Source organism: Gavialis gangeticus, unplaced genomic scaffold (genome assembly GCF_001723915.1).
Source record: "Gavialis gangeticus isolate Ggan-Ray unplaced genomic scaffold, GavGan_comp1, whole genome shotgun sequence".
Classification (NCBI taxonomy): domain Eukaryota; kingdom Metazoa; phylum Chordata; order Crocodylia; family Gavialidae; genus Gavialis; species Gavialis gangeticus.
In genome coordinates this window covers 55,365,184-55,373,012 of record NW_017728992.1, presented here as the reverse complement: position 1 = coordinate 55,373,012, position 7,829 = coordinate 55,365,184, and the positions used below count along the sequence as shown (strand labels likewise).

Sequence of the window (7,829 nt, the reverse complement as noted above, 5' to 3'; positions counted from 1 at the left end):
AAATTACAGCTTCTTCTATATCTGAGTATTAAAATCAAAAGTTTTCATTCAAAGTTTTTCATTATTTTGACATCCCACAGGCAGTTTTGCTAAAAACAGAGTGAAGCAGTATTAACAAAACCATATTGCTGAAATCCAATTTATGAAATATGATAAGAAATAGCTTCCTTAGAAATCCTTTAGTAATTCAGAAATATATGATCTTTAGAGGGATTAATTGGGTGTTATGTGAAAAAGATAACTCATTGTAAATTGCATGCAACTAAAAAAATGTAATTTAATTATTTTAATGTGGAAAGTAGAAATACTTTAGGATAGCAACTCTTTTTCCATGGGGACTGTTTTAATAAATTCTTCTCAGCAGTGGAGTTTACTGTTAAAAAGTCCTTGTGTAATACAGCTAGCAATCTACTTGCTATAAAGTCTGCAAACTCTTGCATTCATGACAAATTGAACTAAAAACTATAAACAAGCCTGCAGGATCAACCCCTGAAATACTGCTTAAGTTTCAAAATTATTTTAATTCTGAGATGTATTTTCATGTTATTAAAAAGACTTCACAATCAGAACTTGGACTAAAAGAGTTAAAAGATGATGCTCCCAGTTGTATTTTGTTACACTAAATGGTTCACCTCATATGACAATTTAATTCAGATACTAACATTCCTTACATTGCAACTCTATTGTGTTGACAAGAACATTCCATGGATGAGAAGATGAAAGGTAAATTGATGTGGGGATGATTTTGAACACAAAGGGCAAAACCAAAAAGTATTTACTAATACCTCAATGATGACAAATCCAAATACAAAGGGGATTATGTTAAAAGCTGTGATTACATTCTCTCATAACGGGGAAGCATCCCACCCCCTTAAGACTGCTGTCCAACTGAATACCAAATGCTAATTTTTGTCTATGCTGAAGCAGTCATTGTTATTAGGTTTTATTGACAATACTGTTATTATGTAGGCTCCAACAAAAAAACTTAGACATTTGTATTGCTAATAAGAATAGACAGTATCATAAATGCTAGGATAAACTATAATAATAAGATGTACAGTTTACAGGCTAAATTCTGTTGAGGCCTGATGCTTCAGGACATAAGCCAACCTCTTGGTGCCTGAGGGAAAGAAGAAACTTATCCCTTATTGGGTTTCTTGCACATTCCTCCAATGGATTTTTTTTATTGGAAGCTGACTGAGTTCATTTGGTCCTGGGATACAAACATATCACTTTTAATGTTTAGACAACTCTTTAAGCAAATAATAAAACATGCAATGATGTCAGCTGTTAAAATACTAGGAGGAGCCTGGATAAAAATGAAATAATTGGTGAAACTCAAGGAGGTGGAAGAACATAAAAAGTGCCATATTGGGTCAGACCAGTGGTCCAGCTAGCCCAGTACCCTGTCTGACAGTGGCAGGAGTTGATGCTTTAGAGCAGTGGTTCTCACCCTATTTGCCATAGTGGGCCACACTTGCTGGTCTCAATGTGTTATGTGGGCTGCACCCATACAACTTACTTCCTGTGTATCCAGCGGTGTACTGTGGGTCTCCAGCACCCAGGGTCCAATGCTTACATTTGAACACCGCCCCCCCCCATCTGCAGCCAATCACTGACTGGGGGGTGGGGGAGGAGGGACAGCAGCCAAATCGCTGAACCCAGAAACGCTGGCAGAGAAACCAGAAGTGCCACTGGGAGACCGAGTACCACTGGAGGGCCCGGCCAGCACCCCCATCCAGGCCAGCGCCCAGGACATGCTCCCCCCCACCCGTGTCTATCCATTTAAAAAATGTTTTAACAGAATGTCACATGGGCTGCAGTAGGTGTATGCCCGTGGGGCCGGGACAGGCTACACAAGGGCATGGCTACCCCAGGGGAGGGGGCAGGTGTGAGGGCTTGAGAACCACTGCTTTAGAGGCACAGCACTGAACCACATATATCTAGAGTAATCTGTTCGCTGTTCATCACTTCCCCCTCATCCTCCCAGCATCCGCTGTCATTGGTTCAGGAGATGCCATGGGAAACATCTTCAACAGTTCTGTTTAATAACTATTAATAGATCCATCGTCCATATTTGAACATGGCTATACTATCTGCCCCCAGAAAGTCCTGTGGCAATAAGTCCTCAAGTTAACTATGCACTGTGTAAAAAAAAACCCCTCTCTTGTTAGTTTTAAATCCGCTGCCTATTAATTTCAGCGACTGCCCTCTAGTTCGTGTTCTGGGACTTGGTAAATAAGTTACCTACTCACTTTGTCCACACCCTTCACACTTTTATAGACCTTTATGCCCCCGCCCCCTTCTCCTTTCCAAACTGAAGTCTTAGCCTTTTTAGTGTCTCTGGGTATGTTAACTGCTCCAGGCCCCTGACCATTTTGGTTGCCCTTCTCTGTACATTTTCTAATTCTACTAAATCTTTTCTTAAGATGTGGAGACAAGAACTGCAAATCGTATGCAAGATGTGGGTATACCATGGATTTGTACAGTACCACAATGATTTTCTCTATTTTATTTTCAATTTTCAATTCTCTTCTTAATGGTGCTACACATTCGACTGGGGTTTTTTGGGTACCGCTGCAGTGAGCTGACATTTTTAGAGAACTATCTACAATAACTCCAAATACTGTTTTCTGAGTCACAGCAGCTAGTTCAGAACCTAACACTGTGTATGCATAGTTGAGGTTATTTTTCCGTATGTGCATTATCTTGCACTTGTGGAAACTAAAGTTCATCTGCCATTTTTTTGCCCAACCAGCTTGGTGAGATCTTTCTGCCGCTTTTCTTTCACCTTAGCATTTGACTACCTAGAATAACTACCTGGTATCATCTGCAAATTTGGTGATTTCATTGGGCACCCCCATTTCCAGGTCATTGATGAAGATGTTGAATAAAACTGGGCCTAGTTTAGATCCCTTGCAGCACCTCCCTCCATCCTGAAAAGTGACCACTTGGTCCTACCTTTTGCTTCCTATCTTTTAACCATCTCTCAATCCACAAAGTAACTTTCCCACTAATCCCAGAGCAACTCAGTTTTTTAAAAAGCCTTTGGTGACAGACCTTGTCACAAGCTTTTAAAAAAATCTAAATATATTACGTCAATTAGATTCCCCTTCTCAGAGAAATCCAATACATTGGTGAGGTGAAAGGATCAACATTTTAATATTACCACAACTTCATTCAGTCACTAGTATAAGCAAAAAGCTATGTGGCTTACATAAGTGGTGCTCAACTGCACAGTCCTGCAGGCCAGATGAGTGGCCTTAGGCCGATTTGCAGAGCATCTGGGGCAGGTTCACTGCATGAGGTCAGTGTGCAAGAACCCTAAAATGTGGCCCTGAGTGCAAGATCCAACCATGAAGCGATCCCACCTTACAGCCCCACTGTGTGCCAGTTCAATCTAGCACACAGGGCCATGGCATCCAGCCCACAGGGCTCTCCTCATAGTCTGATAATTTGCTGAAGAAAGCAGCAATTAATTCTGCCACTGCACTCCCGGCACCAAAAACTCAGACATGTGGGGAGACCTAGAGGCAAGATGTTGTGGTCTCACAGGCCAGATCTGGCCTATGGACCAGAAGATGAGCACCTCTGCTTTACATGAACTGTAGCAATAAATGTTACTGTGAAGCACAGGCAAGGAGGGTGCTTTTGATAATAATTATATTTTACTTGATTCTGCCACACAAGACATACTTGCATAAAAAGTGCAAGGTAAGTGCTGAGCTACTATTGTAGTAACCGTGATTCAAGGAACATACGAGAAGCAGGATTTATTTGCTAATACTTGTTATAGGACCAACCATGTAGTTGGGAAAGATGTTAGACCGCTTTTAGACACAAAATGCCCTTCCTCAGGTATGGGCCTGTTTGTTTGATTTCCTTCTTTCTTAATGTTGTGAATTCTCCATTTTAAATAGTGAATTTCAATATCCTCCATGTTGAAGTGCTGTTGTAGCCTGTACCCAAGAAAGGGTATCTTGTGTAATCTCTCCCAACTATGTAGTTGATCCAATAAAAGATATTATCAAACAAAGCCTGCTTCTTGCATATGCAAGGTAAGGTACATTTTGCCTCTGACCTTAAATTGGCTTAGTATATTTACTCACACAACTTCCCTTCAGAAATCAACCCTCTACAATTAGGGTGTCTCTCTTAAGTAGGGAAGTTGATATTTCTTTGCTGGAAAAGAAGTAGGGAGAATAGAAGTATGCAGACCGTGTGCTCTAATGGTTGTCAAAATGGCTCCTGCTTCTCTGTGGCCCCAGGAAACAGAAGGGGCAGAGTCCTGGGTTGACCAGCTGCAGCAACAATGAGAGGGCTTAGGGTAAGTAAGCTGCTGCACATAGTCTATAGTATATTACTTAGGCTTCTAGTGTGGAAATAACCCATTATTATTTACAGTAAAGATGTAGCCTCGCTACCCCTGCAAAGGTCTGAGGCTCGCTATCCCTGCAAGGGTCTGAGTCTTAGCCTTCTTGTTGTCCTGCCACACCAGGAAATTCCTGCTGCCTGCTCCCACCCCCTCCTCCCCCCAGTCAAAGATATGATGCTACATTTTTTAAGGAAAAAAATTCAAAATCACCAAAGTGACTTGGAAGTTGAAATCTCATTTTCAGAAACATGAAAGTCACTTAGAAGTCTGAATCCCATTGACTTTACAGTCATTTATTGAAAATGCACAATGTTACACAGATATCAACAGTAATTCTTGTTCTGTAACATAGAGGTAGTTTGAAAAGGCACATTTAATTCATTCCACAGACCAGAGAACATCTTTTCTAAAACAGAGCAGAAAAAATTTCTGTAGGACTCAGAACTTCTGAAACTTTACCCTTAGTAAACAAAAGTGGGGGCATCTACGCTTGCAATTAATGCAATGCAATAAACTCCAGAGCACTTTATGCCAGAGTCAAGCGCTCCCAGGTGCAGCATCTACATATGTGCCCACAACAGCAGCAATCTGAGTACAGCAGGCCCCCAGCTGGCTGGCAGGGCACAATTTACACCCTTGGTCACTATCTACACCTGCATTTCAGTGCAGTAAAGTACTCTGTTGTAAGACAGTATGGTCCCCAACTATACTATCCTATGGCCAAGTTAATTAGTTCACTCCACACTAATATCAGCGCACGTGTAGACTGAGGAGCTAATTAGTCTACTCAGTACACAGTAAAGCACACATGTAGATGCATCCAGTAAGATTAAATTATATTTCTACATTTTGTCAGTCATGTTAATATTAAAACCTTTGTTTTGTGCAATTTTGCTTCTAGTTTTGCTCTGGGACAAGGAGGAACCAACGAGATAGGAGGCAGAGATCTAGGAAATATTACAGAAAGTCTTTGGCAAAGAAACCAGAGGTTAGAATTATGTGCCAATGTGGGTTTCTTTCTTTTTCTTATTTTCTTCTTTCTTGGTGTTTTTTAAGCCAAAAGGGACAGTGCATAAGTGACCTTCCTAAAACATTTGAAATTTTTACTTGCCTCAAAATAATTTTTTTTGTTAGGACAAACTTTTTGCTTGGGTCATAGCAGTTCTGTCACTCCAACTCTGGGAACAGTATTAATACTCATAATACTTTTGCTGCTGCTACTACTTCTTATGCCCACTGATGTGGAAATAAAACTTTGCAAAAAATACAAACCTATAAAACTACCAGAGGATTTCAAAATAGTGAAATAGGAGTCAAAAGAACAACAGCAAGGAGAGAAAACAGAAACTTGGGATGGAGGCAACGTGCACACCTTTATACATGTACTCATAAAATCAACTTTCACAACCCTGGCTTTTAGAAGGTGCCAGGAACATGAGGACTGGCATAAACTTCAAGAACAGTGATTTGTGAAATTAGTTTCTATGAGAAGAAATTATTATGTGTTTTAAAAATTATTATCAATCTTACTGAGTGGCCTGATTGAAATCATGCTAATTTCAAGTCAACTTACATTTCATATACACCAAATTGAGCAACAGATCGGTTAATTTATGATTGGGTATCAAGGTTACCATCCTTACCTACCTGGGTATGTGCAGGATTTTCAATACACATTGTTTTCCATTGGTACTTGGATACTTATCAACAATTAGTTTTACAGGTTTTTTTGTACTGTAGATGCTATAGAGTTAAGGTTTGAATTTTCAGAGAAGAATAACGATGGTGGGTAGCTAACTTCCATGTAATTTCAATGTTCTTTTGAAAACCTTGAGCTAAATTTATCCATACTATTAAGTAATTTTCTTCCAAAAATGTAGTGCCCTAATATAATAATTCACTAAACTATGTAGCCTACTACATGATTTATAGCTCTAAAAATGATTGGAAAAGGCTTACTTGTGCAGCGTGATAATTTTGTACCTTAAAATGTAACTATGCTTATTAATATAAAATGAGATCTTTTTAAAAATGCACCAATATAAACCTATTAATCATAGAAATCCTTTTGAGCCTGAGTAAAGAGATGATGTTTGCTCATCTGTATGACAAAAGGACAAGTGAGATTATGAAATTACAGAAATATATTAAAAAAGGTTCAGCATTTTTATTCCATTATGTGGAAACTAAGAACTTTAAATAACAATATTCCTAAATGGGAGTAGTGTAAAATACATAGCGCTTCCATCCCTTCAGGGCAATTTGTTTTAAAGTCTTTTTTTTTTTTTTTTCAGTTTCTCTCAGTAAGAAACAAATAATTGACACTCAAAATGGCAAAATGTTTTCTTTGATCCTCAAATATTATTGAGTCACACCAACTGAAAAAGATAAGTCATATTTCCAATATTATTTAGAATAATTTTGGCTGACTCAGTCTGCTATTGATTGTCAAGTGAAAACAAGCGAGTGCATTAATCTTTCTTGCCCTTTCCCTTTCTTTCAGTTATGTTTTTACCACTTTTTTCCTTTGAAAACTTATCCATAATTCAATAAACTACACAATGTTAACAAGAAAAATATACCATAGTCAACACTTACCACCCCAAAAAACCCGCAGGGTTGATTCCATTGCAGATGATGGGAAAACAAGAATGCCATCACTGCGTTGATAACTTCCGTAACCAAAATAAAGTTCTGTTAACAAAGTCCTGTTTTGCTTTTCAGACTGAACAGTACAGCTAACTACATAAACCATTTTATGTTGGGTCAAAGTCTACTATGCTCTTAATTCTGGATCCCTAGAAAACCCATAATAGTTTAATCTTCTTCAACAGGCTGGTTTTGGTGCATAAAAAAAAAAGAGACAGGATTCTTAGTTTCAGCTATTGTTAACCGTTCATTTTGTTACTTACTGAAAAATTAAAATAAGTACAAAAATAGTTTTTGATATGCCAAGGTTCTGCAAAACTGGCAAACTTAAATTTGGGTAACATTTTGGAAACAATTCCCTGCCAAATATACAGTTTTAGCAAGTGCCGGATCCATTCTTGTGGCTGTTACAATCTCTCTAGTATTTCTAACTTTCCCTATCATATCCCTAAGACTATGGACAGGCATTATATTTGTGTCAGGAAAAATGCCTATATCACAGCACAAAGAGGAAATGTATGGGTGCTCAAGCAGTTTGTGGTCAAAGAAATCTAGTGATTCTGAGAACAACTGCTTGGCTCTTCAAACAGCATCTTCCTTGTTTTCTAGCACCACATGTAATACCTGTTCAGGTGCACATCAGACTATGGGGGTCCCTAGGATCCTGGTATTCTACAGTTCTGCACTCTCCCTCTGCCCTTCCAAAAAGAAGGGTGGGAGGGGGAGGGGAAGCTCCCAGACACCAGGGACCCCTGTGGAGACCCTGCTGTCATGGCTGTTTGGCAGCCCTGAAACTCTCTGGGCC

The 7,829-nt window shown here is 39.1% G+C and overlaps 1 protein-coding gene across 2 annotated transcripts in view; it reads right to left on the bottom strand.

The window, feature by feature from the left end:
* The window catches only part of HIVEP1 (human immunodeficiency virus type I enhancer binding protein 1), a 233,697-nt gene that overhangs the window by 20,256 nt on the left and 205,612 nt on the right, over positions 1-7,829 (bottom strand). The window lies entirely within an intron of this gene.